Source organism: Octopus sinensis, linkage group LG3 (genome assembly GCF_006345805.1).
Source record: "Octopus sinensis linkage group LG3, ASM634580v1, whole genome shotgun sequence".
NCBI classification, from domain to species: domain Eukaryota; kingdom Metazoa; phylum Mollusca; class Cephalopoda; order Octopoda; family Octopodidae; genus Octopus; species Octopus sinensis.
The window spans coordinates 124989725-125004654 of record NC_042999.1 but is presented as its reverse complement, the minus strand read 5'-3'; the positions used below and the strand labels follow the sequence as shown (position 1 = coordinate 125004654).

The window sequence follows — 14930 nt, the reverse complement described above, 5'->3', positions numbered from 1 at the left end:
TTTTTAAGTAGCACCGACACCTGAAAGGACAAGCCAGTATATGTGGAAGACAACAATGATTTTACTACTATCTATGCTTTTTAACTCTTTATTATACCAGTGCCAGTTATATATATTTCCCTGACTTGAAAACAAGTGAGTATTGGTGACAAGAGGAGTAGCTGGCAGTAGTAAATTTGTGTCAATGAATTTCACCTGACTCATATGAGCCTGATAAAATGGACATTAAAACAATGGGGATGATGATGATTATATTCCACAGCATTATCTCTGTTAATATATATTGATCAACCTTGGTCTTGCTATCTGAGTAGAAAAGGAAGAGGCTGTAATATGACTACAATATGTTTCTGCTTTCATTAATTGGCTTTAAGATCACATCTACCCCAATCTACATTGCTACATTGTCAAAAAATTGTCATCAGTATTGATCTTGTTAGAGTTGTCATTATTGCTTGCTGTTTTTGGATTTTGTTAATACCCTTAGAAAGAGTCTTGTTAGAGGAAATTACTATATCACACTTTTCTATATTAATCCAAACCAATATTAATCATGTACATGTCATCGTAGCTAGCATGTCAGAATATGAATATCATCTGTGACAGAAAAAAATTGTTCTCTGCTATAAATAATATATTAATGAATGACCACTGAAAATAAATGACATATAATGTAAAATAATGGTTATTAGCGATGGTAGCAGTATTAGTTCAAAATAGCATTCCATATATATTACTTAATGTGGATATATTGTAGAAAGCCAGAAAACTGCTGTATTCATCTTGAGAGAGAACCTCATATGGATGTGAAGTGCTAAAAAGTACACAAGATATTTTCTTGAGATGACTACCAGTTTTCCGGCTTTCTATTGTATATCCATGTTAAATAAGATCTACAGAACGCCATTGTAAAATAATGTTCAGTCTCGCTAAAATTCAATTATTTATTTAAAGCAATTTTCCAGTGGGGATGGGGGTGAGATAAATAACATTTTGAAAGGGCAAATTAAATAAAGTATGAATCATGTACTAGGATTGATTAAATTGGTTGTACCCAACCCCTAAAGTGAATACCTTGTACCTATACTAGAAATCAGTGAAAGCAGGTATCTTGATGTCCTGATACCTACATTATATTTTAGTAGTAAATTAAATAAACCAGCAAAAAAAAAAAATGAATGTCTGGTATGTGGAGGTGTTCTGCAAGTTATTATAATATGAATAATATACATATATATATATATATATATATATACAGCGGTGGTGCCCCAGCATGGCCGCGGCCTTCGGGCTAAAACATTTTTAAGGATATATCGAATGTGTATGTTTGTTTGAATGTACAAAGCAAAGTGAACTCCATATTAACACACCCATATATATATATATATATATCACGTGATCACGTGACCGACCAGACCATCAGATGTTGTTACACATCACTGGTCACAATGCGTTCGCATTGTTTTTAGCCTTCGAATGACGCCACCCCGCTGGCTAAGCGAGCAGGCCAACAGAAGAAAGAGTGGTGAAAGAGTACAGCAGGGATCACCACCCCCTGCCAGAGCCTCGTGGAGCTTTTAGGTGTTTTCGCTCAATAAACACTCACAACGCCCGGTCTGGGAATCGAAGCTGCGATTGATTAAACCTCGCCAAGTTAAATATTTAAACCACCTGATGAATGACTGTAACTCGAAAATTTAAAGAAATTAACAGCCATGAAACGATCGTAGTGTTATATTAATTATATTTTTTTAATAATTTTGTTATATATTTAAATAATATAAATTAAATAATCTTATGTATTGGCTTAAGTTTTTCATTGTATGATTCGCCTAATAGTGGTTTTATCTCTAATTTAATATAATATAATATTTTACTATAAAATTGGATTCAATCCTAAATCTGATTTTTCCCTGTAAGTTTGGATTTATTCCCTAATATTTATTATATATATATATATATATATATATATATATATATATATATATATATATTTATCATATGATACTGACAAGAAAGTGATATTTCAAACACAGTAAAACTATTAAAACAGCAGAAAAATTGGGTATTAATACCCTTACAAGGCAGAAAAACAGCCATGGGAATTGAACCCACATCCTCCAAGACACTAGCTGAATGCTTTATCATTAAGCTAAACTGCCTACTGACAACAATCTATGCTGGTTTTAAGTACTAAATAGATAGCTTTTAGAAATGTAATGACCACGTGTGTATGTAAAAAAGTGTACATTTGTTTTATAGAAGCATCAAATGTATATTGTATGATACACATTTGATGCCTCTAAAAAACAAATGTAAGTTTGTTTATATACACAGGCAGTTATTATATATATATATATATATATATATATATATATATATACACATATACCAGGGGTCACCAAACTACAGCCCAAGAGTTGGATCCACCCTGCCACTGCACTGTACCTTTTGTGTAAGTACCTGCAATGGAAGTTCATTTGTCTTTGGTATGGCATCAGTGCTTGGAACAACAAGGTTGAAAAAATAGTGAGACTGCAGTGATGATGCAGACAGAATCTTTTCAAAGCAACTGTTGGATGTTGGTAATGGCACTTCAGTTGGTGAGAAGGATGGCCGGGTAAACTTGCCTTTTGGACATATGGTATCTGATTTAAAGGAACTAATGAATAAGGTGTTTCTGAACCTGAGGAATCAGTTTACAGACCATAACTGGCTGAAAATCCATGCCATTTTAGCTCCAAAGAATATGGTAGTTGATGATTTGAACATCAAACTTCTGGAACAGATGCCAGGTGAGCATCATATCAACAATTCCATTGACACTATACTCAACAACTATGAAGCTGTGAATTATCCAGTTGAATTCTTGAATAGTCTAACACCACTTAGCCTCCCACCTCACAACTTCCACCTCAAGATTGGAACACCAATTATGCTGCTTTGAAACCTTGATCCACCAAAATTTTGCAATGGCACATGACTTATAATAAAGATGATGCCAACAGTTTTGGAGACAACACTTTTGACTGCTATAGTAAGTGGGTAGCCTGTATTCATTCCTAGAATTCCACTCACTCCCTCGGATATGCCTTCCAGTACAAGCGCCTGGAATTCCTGTTGAAACTGAGCTTTGCAATGAGCATTAACAAGGCCTAGGGGCAGTCCTTGGATGTGGTAAGTCTGAACCTTGTGAAACCAGTTTTCTCCCATGGCCAACTTTATGTAGAATGCTCAAGAGTCGGCAATCCTAATCATCTGTTTATTTATGCCCCACAAGGAAAGACCAAAAATGTTGTTTATCAAGAAGCCCAGCAAACTTAATAAGATTCACCAAATCATCAGATATTTACTATTTAACTGTAATATTTGTAAATGTTGCAAATGTATTGATAATTTACATGTTATTTTATTTTAAAATCTATATGCAAATTTATTTGTATGTCTACTGTAATAATAAATGTCAGTCTGTTTCTACATTTATTGTAAATCTATTTCAACACTAGTGCTCCTAAGGGTTATATTCTTTCAGAGTTATTTACTTTGAATTGTTATATTATCTCATATCCGATTAGCCTTTTATTATGTAACATGCTTCACGATTTTGGTATACATTCCTCCTAAGTTCTATATACTCTGGGAATGTATTAAAGCCCTTTTCGGGGCTACTTTATTTGAATTCTTACTATCGTGTAACTAATTTCATGTTATTACGTAACTGACTTTATGATTTGGATATTCATAACTTATTAGGATTTCTTAAAAACAAGATCCTATGTAAGACTGTTCGGTATTCTCTGTAAATGCACAAAAACCAAGGGCTACATACTTTGTATTGTTATTGGATTAGCAAAACAATTATGAGAATGGAACCAAGGGAATAGCCCCACTTTCCCAGGAATTACTGGGTATATATATATGTGTGTGTGTGTGTGTGTACTATTTATGTATATGTATATATATATATACATATATGTATGTGTGTATATATATATGTATATACATATATATACTTGAGCAGAGTAAATACCACAAGGTATTTTTGTTCAAAAGCATTGCTTTATAGGCTCTTTAATGATGTTTAAAGATATCCACATATATACATACTAGCAGTATCGCCCGGCGTTGCTCAGGTTTGTAAGGGAAATAACTATAAAGCATTTGTAGAGAGTTATAGCCAAAAAATAGCAACAAAATGGAAAAAAATTAGGGTAAATTTTTTTGAGAGTTAAAAAAGGTGGAGTTGCGTCCCCTAGACAGTTTGTGGTTTGTGTTTCTGATTCTCGACCCCATGTCGAATTTAGCGATATTTTTCAGAACTGGGTGAACTTTTCAAAATTTTCGCTGCGTTAGTTTTGAATTATGACATTGGGCTATGTGTGTGTCAAGTTTCATCAGAATCGGTTGAAAGCCGTGGTCAGGGTGAGGGTACAAGCAAACAGACACACAGAAACACGCACAGACAAACTGCCGTTTATATAGAGAGAGATAACATAGCCTTTTGCTTAGTCTCCACATACGAAATTTCATTTCAAAAGTTACTGGTTTACCAATGGAAAACACTTGCTTAAGGTGCCATACTGTTGGATTGAATACGTAGCTGTGAAGTGAACTTCTAAACTACATAGGTATGTCAAACCCTTATCTTTTTTCACTGCAATTATTAGCAACATACAATTTACGCCTAACGTTATAACAACTGTCACAGTTGAAATAACTTGTTTTCAAACTATCTCATTTTGTCTTGTATTATAATCCCATTCACTTCTAGAATGCATTATAGGAATGTTAAATCAACTCAGAACTTGTCTTGTAATTTATTTTATCGACTTTGGAAGGATAAAAAAAAAAAGCTGATGTTGGTGAGATTTGAACTCAGAAAGTAAAGTGACATAAATAAAATATTGTTAAGCAAGTTTTCCAACACTCTAACGATTTTGCTAATCCATCTCAGCTTGGCTATTTGAGCCAAGAAGAAATCCTATACGTGGCTTTTTGACTTGTTAGAAAGAGGAGAGAAACTCTTAACTGTTACTCGACGTGTTATAAATAATAAGCAAATCTTCTTCATATCATATCTTGCCATCTTAAGAAAGGAAGACAAATTAGGTGTACTCCTAGCTGCTCTGTTCCTGGGGAAAAGATGGGGTGGTTATAGCTGGAATGTTTTCATCATATAGGCCTGTTTGAAGCGGATTGATCTGAGCCTTAATTTCAACAATATTTTGTTAGATAACTGTTCCCTGTGTGAAACTGCAACATTTTAAAGAAATCTTTTCGCTGCATCAAATACGGTCCACATAGTATAAATATTATGTCGTGTCCGAAGTAATTTTTATGTTGTTCTTATTGAAGACTAGCAGTATCGCCCGGCGTTGCTCAGGTTTGTAAGGGAAATAACTATAAAGCATTTTTAGAGAGTTATAGCGAAAAAATAGCAAAAAATGGAAAAAAAATGATGGTAAATTTTTTTTGAAAGTTAAAAAAGGTGGAGTTGCGTCCCCTAGACGGTCTGTGGTTTGGGTTTCTAATTCTCGACCCCATGTCGAATTTATCGATTTTTTCAGAACTGGGGGAACTTTTCAAAATTTTCGCTGCGTTAGTTTTGAATTATGACATTGGGCTATGTGTGTGTCAAGTTTCATCAGAATCGGTTGAAAGCCGTGGTCAGGGTGAGGGTACAAGCAAACAGACACACAGAAACACGCACAGACAAACTGCCGTTTATATAGAGAGAGATAACATAGCCTTTTGCTTAGTCTCCACATACGAAATTTCATTTCAAAAGTTACTGGTTTACCAATGGAAAACACTTGCTTAAGGTGCCATACTGTTGGATTGAATACGTAGCTGTGAAGTGAACTTCTAAACTACATAGGTATGTCAAACCCTTATCTTTTTTCACTGCAATTATTAGCAACATACAATTTACGCCTAACGTTATAACAACTGTCACAGTTGAAATAACTTGTTTTCAAACTATCTCATTTTGTCTTGTATTATAATCCCATTCACTTCTAGAATGCATTATAGGAATGTTAAATCAACTCAGAACTTGTCTTGTAATTTATTTTATCGACTTTGGAAGGATAAAAAAAAAAAGCTGATGTTGGTGAGATTTGAACTCAGAAAGTAAAGTGACATAAATAAAATATTGTTAAGCAAGTTTTCCAACACTCTAACGATTTTGCTAATCCATCTCAGCTTGGCTATTTGAGCCAAGAAGAAATCCTATACGTGGCTTTTTGACTTGTTAGAAAGAGGAGAGAAACTCTTAACTGTTACTCGACGTGTTATAAATAATAAGCAAATCTTCTTCATATCATATCTTGCCATCTTAAGAAAGGAAGACAAATTAGGTGTACTCCTAGCTGCTCTGTTCCTGGGGAAAAGATGGGGTGGTTATAGCTGGAATGTTTTCATCATATAGGCCTGTTTGAAGCGGATTGATCTGAGCCTTAATTTCAACAATATTTTGTTAGATAACTGTTCCCTGTGTGAAACTGCAACATTTTAAAGAAATCTTTTCGCTGCATCAAATACGGTCCACATAGTATAAATATTATGTCGTGTCCGAAGTAATTTTTATGTTGTTCTTATTGAAGACTAGCAGTATCGCCGGCGTTGCTCAGGTTTGTAAGGGAAATAACTATAAAGCATTTTTAGAGAGTTATAGCGAAAAAATAGCAAAAAATGGAAAAAAAATGATGGTAAATTTTTTTTGAAAGTTAAAAAAGGTGGAGTTGCGTCCCCTAACGGTCTGTGGTTTGGGTTTCTAATTCTCGACCCCATGTCGAATTTATCGATTTTTTCAGAACTGGGGGAACTTTTCAAAATTTCGCTGCGTTAGTTTTGAATTATGACATTGGGCTATGTGTGTGTCAAGTTTCATCAGAATCGGTTGAAAGCCGTGGTCAGAGTGAGGGTACGAGAAAACAGACACACAGAAAACGCACAGACAAACTGCCGTTTATATAGAGAGAGATATAAATAGCTTTTAGTCCCTGCTAAATATCAGATGCAAGGGAGATAACCAGTTGGCTTTAACAGGTAAGAGGCTTTTCATTATAATCCTTTCTACTACAGGCACACGGACTGACTTTTTCTGATAAGGGATAGCAGATTATATCAACCCCAATGCTCAACTAGTATTTTATTTTATCGACCCCGAAAGTTTGAAAAGCAAAATCGGCCGTGGTGGAATTTAAACTCAGAGTGTAAAGAGAGACGAAATGCCGCTAAGCATTTTGCCCGGCTTGCTAATGATTCTACCAGCTCGCTGCCTTAAGGTTTTTCATTATTAAATCAATCTACCTACTGTCTGGTACTTAAAAAATTTGTATGAGCATCATCTGCACCTTGAAAAACAAATCTCTGTGAAATTTCATTGAAAATTGTTCGCTTGTTCCAGTCATTAGACTGTGGCCATTTTGGGCACCGTCTTGAAGGATTTTAATAAAACGAATCGACCACAGGACTTACATTTTTTAAAGTTTGTTACTTATTTTATCGGTCTGTTTTGCCGATCAGCTAAGTTACGAAAGCGTATACAAGCCAACAACAGTTGTCAAGCGGTGGTGGTGGTGGGGTAAACACAAAGTGGGGTTTGTATGCATACAAACCCTACTTGTCATTCATATTAAGGAAGTCTGAAGGATATCTCACTGGTTCACAAGGAAGCAGAAATACCAAAATTGCACAGTGTTTCCTTGTGGATGACTTGAAACCATATGCAAAGAATATGCCTGAGATGAAAAAGAGCCTTGACCTGGTTACAATATTCTCAAAGGATATAGGGTTGGAGTTTGGTCAGGATAAACGTTACTATATGGCTGTGAAAAGAAAAAAACTGTAAACCAGACTAGCAACATTTCCATCAATGACTTGACTGTTTCCCCTATATCTGATGAGGAATATTACAGGTATCTTAGGGGTGGATGAAAACATCTTACAATAGCAGACGAAAGCTTACACAAAGACTACTGATCCAATCCATCACTGGAACTGAACCTATAAACATAGTTGGGAAGCAAACTTCTTATCATACAGCCATGCTATGTAAAAAAAATATATGAAGAAACAAGGTAGTGCAGGGTATCAAACTATTGCTATGTTATTTACACATTTCCGTCTAGTTCAGAAAGTACCAAATATCTTGAGAATTATTCCATTTGTTGTACCAAAACATAATTTAGTAAGAGTTTATTGAGGTTATCTCCCTTGATTTTTTGCTTTTAGTGATTAAACACTATCAGATAAAGTTTTTGTCTACTAATTTCATGGATAATCTCACTTAATTGAGTATTTTTAATTTATTGTATTTCTTACGGGATACCGTACGGTATATTTATTCAGTATGTACTTATTGCATTCCTGAGGTACTTCCTTCTTCAGTTATTTGGAAAATGAATGTCAATAGTGTTTGTAGACTAGTTAAGTTGTTCTCAATCTTAATGGTAAGGACTGGATTTGGCACAGATGGGAGGGTAGACACATTATGGATGATAAGGATTTCTGGAGTAAGATATCCGTGTGATAAAAAAACATGGCACCATCCCAGATGTATTTTATTATGCTCCTCACTTGAGCGTTTCAGAGAGTGCACACCTTTTGTGGTCCTAAAAAAGGAAGACCAGTCTTTAAGATTCAGTTTTTGATATGTTGTGGATGCGAGGAAACTAATACTCAAAATCAAGGCTAGATTAATTTAGTAGCAAGAATAAGTAGCATATGCAATGAGCCCTGCATTTCGAAGGACCCATGTGAAACATTTTCAGTGTTATACTTCCTTCTGTTTTTGTGAACAACTAAGTGATTAAGGTTGATTCAATATTCAGAATATTTCTGAGTTCCAATACACTTTAAAGTAAACAAGTTACAATAATCAAATAAAATGCTAATGGTATATGGGCAAATTTGCTGAGTTGTTGAAGTGTCATTTAGTATACCTTGCTGCATCCATTCCAATTCCCTGTGCTCTGAGTTCAAATCCCACTGATGCCAAATTTGTCTTCTAGTCTTTAGTGGGTCAATAAATAAAGTATCAGTTAGTCCATTACTGGGGCTGATTCCCACTTTTACTGGAAGAAATCGAGTCTGATCAAATCTAAAAAGAGATAGGTTCCTCCAAGATTAAAATACTTAAGACATACTATACGTCTCTACAGTGGCCCCTACAACTCCATTGGGTGTTAAGGACTCGTGGAAAGAAGACTTATTTCACTTTTGCTGGATATTGATAAATATATTTACAATTCTGTTTCACTATTTCATTGAGCTTTATTTGTTGATTTCTCATAATTAAGATCAGTTGAACAAATCAAATTATTAGTAATGTTTTATAGACACTGTAATGCTATCTTAATCTGATTTTAAATTCAGAAAATAGCTACATGGTATGAACCTGGTCTTTAATGTAACTAGCGAAAAAGGTGACAAGCTAGCAGTATTGTTAACATGCTAGGTGAAATACTTAACAGTATTTCATTAGTTTTTTTTATTTTATTTTTAAGTTCAAATTCTGCTGGGGCTAACTTTGCCTCTTATCCTTTTGGGGGTCAATAAAATAAGTATCAGTTGAACACTGTGGTTAATTTATTTGACAGAGCTTCCCGCCAAATCTGCTGGCATTGTGCTAAAATTTGAAACCAATTTAACTAGTGAAAAAAATAAACATGTTTCAATCATATTAAACTTCCTATATTTCTAACGTGTCAATCATATTAAACTTCCTATATTTCTAACGTGTCAAGAAACATTGATTTGATGATTGGTTTGTTGTTATAGTTTAGACCCAGGTCAATCCTAATCTAGCAGACAGATAATCAAAGGCATTCTAGTCTTGATAAATCTGTCTTTTTTGTATATCAGTAACCAATCATTATATCATACAATGTGTGTTTCTGTTCTTTTTAAAGAGAGCAGAGTATGGTTTTTGAAAGATTTGGGCTCCTATCTATTGCAGATTGAATGTCCACATCAAGGTTTCCTTATTTGCATAACAGTCCTAATTAGCAGTGGAGGAGGTTATACAGAAAGTGTAATTGTTAGAATAGCATGGAGAAAGTTCAGAGAGCTTTTATCTCTGTTGGCAACCAAGAGTGAAGGGAAGATTGTATGATGCATGTGTAGAAACTACAATGTTGCATGGTAGTGAAAGATGGGCCCTGAATGCAGAGGACATGTAAAGGATGGAAAGACACAAAGCTGGTATGTTCCATTGGATGTGCGATGTCAGTATGCATGTGTGACAGAGCATTAGTGCACTGAGAGAGAAGTTGGGCATAAGAGAAATTATATGCAGAGTGCAAGAAAGGAGATTGCACTGGTTTGTCATATGATGCAGATGGATGGGCAGTTGCATAAAGATGTCCTTATCACTTAAATTGGTGGGAAGTTGTGTAAGGGGAAGACATGGGACAAAGTATTGAAAGCTGATCCACAAAATGCTGGACCTTATGAAGGAGATGAAAGAGGACCAAGATATGTGGTGCACTGGTGTACTTGAGAAGACCCACCCACCACAACAGAATTGAGATCCTAAATCTGAGGTGCCACATAAAAAACATTGGTGTAGGTGTTGGTGCCATGTAAAAAGCACCCAATATACTCTGTAAAGTAGTTGGCATTAGGAAGGGCATCCAGCCATAGAAACCAATCCAAAACAGACAAGGAAGTTTGGAGTGGCTTCTGGCCCTGGCAGCTCCTGCCAAGCAGTCCAACCCATGCCAACATGGAAAACGGATGTTAAATATTGATGATGATGATGAGGACGATATCCCATGTTGTCAAGTATGGTGGGTGGTGGAGTTGGCAGCAGAGACAATGTTAATGATTCTCTTAACACCACTGCTAGCTGTTTTGACTCTGATGCCAACAAAGATAATGACTGTGGTGGTGGTGATGATGATGATGATGATGATGGACAATAACGACAACAGTGACTGGTAAAGATACCTCCTGTAGTGATATTGATGGTGACAGTGACACTCCCACATATAAGTCATATATCCTTTTAATCTCACATTCAGTGAAAAGCTGTTCCTATAAATCACAGAGGTTAGAGTCAGAAAGATTTTTGTTATTGATGTTGATGTATGCTGCTGATTCTTTTGATCTATTCACAGAACTGTTGATATTAGCAACCAAATGGCCTCTGATTATCAAATCAATACCACTATTACTTGTATTTTACAGAAATGGTCATAACTATTATGTGTGTGTGTATACAGGGTTGGCCAAAAGTCACCTGACAGTAAATCAAAGCCATTTAATTCCAAGATTTATTTATGTTTAACGACTGAATGAATTTAATAAAAGCATCTAAATATGAAACATCATGAAAATTTTTCAAACTGAAGTTCTTCTTGAACGACACATTTTTCCATTTGAGTCAATGCAGAATTACAGATTAGTATTTATGGAATTTTGATTTACTGATGGGCCACTTTTGGCCAACCCTATATATATATATATAAAGCTGAAGTTGTCTGTGTATGGCAGGTTCGGTAGCCTTCAACTAACACTATCTCCTCCGAGACCGTGCGGCGCAAATTGACCAAAATTGAGTGTGTGATAGAAGAAGGCTTGCTCTTCCTACTGTAGAAGAAAAAAATTCAAATTGGACCATGTTAACACCAAAAATTATTTACATCAAAAAGGTGCTTTTTTTTCTATGAAAATCTCTATTTTTTACGATTTTTTGACTGCTGGGTCACCATTTTTTGGTGTATTTCAACCAGAAAAATGTTCACTTAAAGAGAATAACAAGCTACATAATGCAAAATTTTTACTTTTCAAAAATTCCAATTCTAAAGGGTCAAAACAAACCCGAGCAATGCCAGGCAATACTGCTAGTATACATATACATACATACACATTTATAAATTTATACATATATAATTACAGGATCAAATAGATCTACATTTGTTTCTAGTGCATCGGTTAGTAACCATTCCAATTGCAACCTTACTATAATACTGGTTCTGTTTCTTCAGGGTCTTCACTTTAATACTCTTTGTGACAGGAACAAGCTTTAAGATGCTTGCAAGTGAGAAAATTTACCTTTGCTCTATATTAATGACTCATAAATATTTAAACAATGAAATTTTTTTAAATAACTGACTATAAGGAATAAACAAGTGATTATCTAGTCAATACTTGAAATTGAAGATAGTTCATGTTTAAATTAATGTACAACTCCACATCATTGAATGCAAAGAAAATCAACATAAAATTTAACCAGCTAAATCTCAAAGAATATTAAAGTGAAGACCCTGAAGAAATTGCATTGGTATTATAGTAAGGTTGCAAATCCAACGGTTACAAACAAACACAGTAGAAACATATGTAGGTCTATTTAAGGTTGTATTTATATGTAAAAATTAATTAAAGGTAATGCTAATGCTACTTTGTAATAATCCTTATAATTATCATAATTAATATTAAACACTCCAGGAAACCTATTTGGTTAAAGATAATATATTTAGAATAATCCAGCAGAGTATATCTCTAAATTCTTATCATATAGGAATTATTACTGGATTTATATACTAACCATTGAATAACCTATTTTGAATACCTAACTGTGAGCAAACAAGTAAACACTTTGAGAAATTCCTTACTAATTTCCAATATATATATATATGTATATATATATATATTGGAAATATATATATATATATATATATTATATATATATATATATATATATATATTAATTATTTCAAGGATATAAATACCTCTTAAAGGGACATCAGCATCCAAGTTGCCCGGTTTTATCCAGTGTATCAGTGAGATACTAAAAGACGTTAGCTTTACATTGATGGATATGAGTATTTTACCATTTATGTATAAGAAAAAGAAAATGCAGAAATTGATGTGCAGACATTAAATTATTGAAACAAATTCAATTTCGAACAATATCAAACTTATAGAACCTACGGCCATTTCCATGCCCAATTAATTTGAATTAATTGGGCATGGCTGAGGGCACTGGAGTTCAACAAATCGTCTGTAGAACTAAGTGCTTTATGGATGCAAAACTATTGTTCAATCTATGACTGGCCATATAGTTAATTTCCTGTAAATATATATATATGTATATGTATTATAGAAGTGAAGTGAGAGAGTAGATGTTTATTCCCCTCCCAGCCAAGTATCTTCTCTATAGTAAGACAACTATCTCCATCCCTCTTTCCTCTATTATGCTCTAACCTCTTGCCTGGCATGCAGCCGCTTCTTTCAGTTCCATTCACTCTTTCAGCTGTGAGGTCTTCATCTTGCAAGCTACTTGGTAATCCCCACTAGTGCTGGTGCCATGTTAAAAGTACCTGTGCTGGTGTCACATGAAAAGCATTGAGTACAAACTGTGAAGTGGTTGGTATTAGGAAGGGCATCCAGCCATAGAAACCATGCCAAAACAAATAATCTGAACCTGGTGCAGCTCTCCAGCTCCTGTCAAACTGTCCAACCCATGCCAGCATGGAAAACAGATGGTAAATGATGATGATGATATACAGGGTGTGATAGTAAATTGTCATCATTTTATATTTTTAATTTTGCATATGCACATTGTTTGTTTTTAATTTTGTCACCTACACAGTATAGTAGGGCTAGTTGGGCACTGTCTGTGAGAAAAACAGCACCATGATGCAATTCACTCCGCCAGAAATTTGGAAACGACATGCTGTAGTTTGGCATTCATGCCAGAACCCTCTAATACAAACATTTCAGAGTGTTTGGGTGTCAATCTGAGTGTTTGCTGTGTCCCCAAAACATGTACTGAGAGTGATAAAAATCAAACAGCCAGCTAACATTATGGTGTCTGGAGTGATCACTAGTGATGGCGACGTTATGCCTCCATTCATCTTTCCACATGGCCTCAGACTCAACATGGAAGCCTACATCAAGTGCCTGGAGGCAGTAGTGCTGCCCTGGGTCAAAAGGGTGGCTGCTGGAAGACCTATGTCTGGCAACAGGACTCTGCACCATGCCACACAAACAGGAGAACTCAGTCATGGCTGTCAGACAATTACTGCAACCACATCACCCCTAACATCTGGCCACCTAACTCCCCGGACTGCAACCTCCTTGACTATTATGTATGAGGCACAGTTGAGCGAGAGACCAACAAAACTCCTTATAACACCAAAGATGAACTGAAGGCAAGAATTACGGCAGCATTCACCAACTTATACAAGTAGACCGTCCAGAAAAGTTGCAGCAGATTCCAAAGTCGTGTGGATGCCGTGGGTGAAGCCAGCGGTGATTTTATTGAATAAATTTACTCTTTAGTATTTCAAGAAATGTTGATGTAATTTTGGTAAATATATCTGTTAAAATGAGATGTCAGTGTTATTTTCATTTTTGCGTAATTTAGCCGACAGTTTATTCACCGCACCCTGTATATATTATATATATAAGAGTGCATGTCAGTAAGTGCAGGAAATGTCCTAGAACAGTGTTGAGACTTGAAAGAATCAGGTTTCTCAACAGATCAAATAATATCAGCAAAAAAAGCTACAATAAAAAGTGAAGAAACAAATTAATAAGCAACAAGCCTAGCTTATATGAACTGGTTATTTGTACACTGGATATACAAGTGTACAAATCAATGAACTGGTTACTGTTGTTGTTGTTGTTGTTGCTGTTATTGCTTAGAATTAGGTCAAACGTACACCAGCGGACCCATAAACAATGACATTAAAGCTGTGATCATCTTGTCTTTGTTTAAGGTACAGTGCATCTATAGGAAATTAAGTTGATGTAGTGATTAGTGATTTAACCCTTTATGTGTGTGTGTGTGTGTGTGTGTGTGTGTGTATATATATATATATATATATATATATATATATATATGCACACACATACACATTGTATCTCATACTTAGAAGTAGGTGAATCTATTTCAAGTATGAGATGCATAATGC

General features: G+C 35.0%; 1 protein-coding gene across 1 annotated transcript in view; it reads right to left on the bottom strand.

Annotated features, from left to right (window-relative positions):
* The window catches only part of LOC115209348 (threonine synthase-like 1), a 78352-nt gene extending 64240 nt beyond the window's left edge, over window positions 1-14112 (bottom strand). Inside the window, exon 1 of the mRNA XM_036501258.1 lies at window positions 14097-14112. The gene's annotated coding sequence lies outside the window, so the exon portion shown is untranslated. The remainder of the gene's footprint in view (window positions 1-14096) is intronic.
* Window positions 14113-14930: the final 818 nt, after the last annotated feature.